This window comes from Trachymyrmex cornetzi, unplaced genomic scaffold (genome assembly GCF_001594075.2).
Source record: "Trachymyrmex cornetzi isolate Tcor2-1 unplaced genomic scaffold, Tcor1.1 scaffold346, whole genome shotgun sequence".
NCBI lineage: Eukaryota > Metazoa > Arthropoda > Insecta > Hymenoptera > Formicidae > Trachymyrmex > Trachymyrmex cornetzi.
In genome coordinates, this window is record NW_017298173.1 from 252509 (window position 1) to 253609 (window position 1101).

Genomic DNA, 1101 nt, shown 5'->3' on the forward strand with positions numbered 1-1101 from the left:
GGCCTATCGGATAACGCGGAGTGAAACGCGGTGAGTGAAATTCGATCGTTTCGCACACGTTTCGAATTCGCATTTTATCAAAACGCTCTTTCGAAGCTCGTTATCGAATCAGCGAAATGCGCGAAATTAGTCGCGTTATCAGCGCCGAGCGCGAACGAGTCGCGTCGGGAGATGAGATCGAGATTATAAGTAAGTCAAGTATTACTTGTTCTCGGAAACGTGGTACGACTTCGCTCCCTAGTCTCTCGTACACGAGGAGAGCTGTGTGTAACCGCGTATACCTTTCCCCCGCCTCCTTCCCCCTTCAGAATAGCTCGATCCGTGCGGCCCTGGGACCACGACACCGCCTATCGCGTGAGGCACAGTACACGTCGCCTTTGTGTTTGTGTATATATCGCGCGGTCTCCCTCGCACCCGCGCTGCGCCGCTCCCTCCCTCTCGCTCGCGTGCTCCGACACACTCACACGTACGCACGCGTCTCTCTCTCTCTCTCTCTCTTTCTCCCCACCAGCCGGCTGCCGTAACGCCGCGAGCCGTTGACTCGACGTAGTACCATCGGTGACGCGACGCGGCGCTCTCAGTCGTGCTCCTGCCGTGGCGCCATCACGTCGTTCAGTCGAGTCTGTGCCAGTCTGTGGCCGTGCGGCGCGGTTCGGATCTACAGTTCGCTCTCCGCAGCTCACCGTGGTACTTCAGGAGGTGGACGGCGTTTACGTGTAACGTGTATCGTGTGCGGGTGTATGTACCAGAGCGGCGTGTTCCTTCCGATCGTGAGATCTGACTCGCGTACTCGCGTGAATCGGCGCGCCGGACAGCGGAGTAGGGTAGAGAGTAGAAGAGAAACAGTGACGCCCCGCCGAAAGTGCTCCGAAATTTACTCCGCGAGTCTTCACCGTCCCGCGGGCAGTCCACGACGTGGAGTAAACCCGTATATACGGCATAACAGTGCCAAGTCAAAGCGTACGAGCGCGCGACACATGAGGAGGAGGCGAACTCGCGGCGCGAGTTCGGACGAAGAGGAGAAGCAGCCAGCGGCCAGCAGCATAATAAATCTCCTACGGGGAATGCAGCTTCGGGATCGTCGTCTGCGGCCGCGGACGG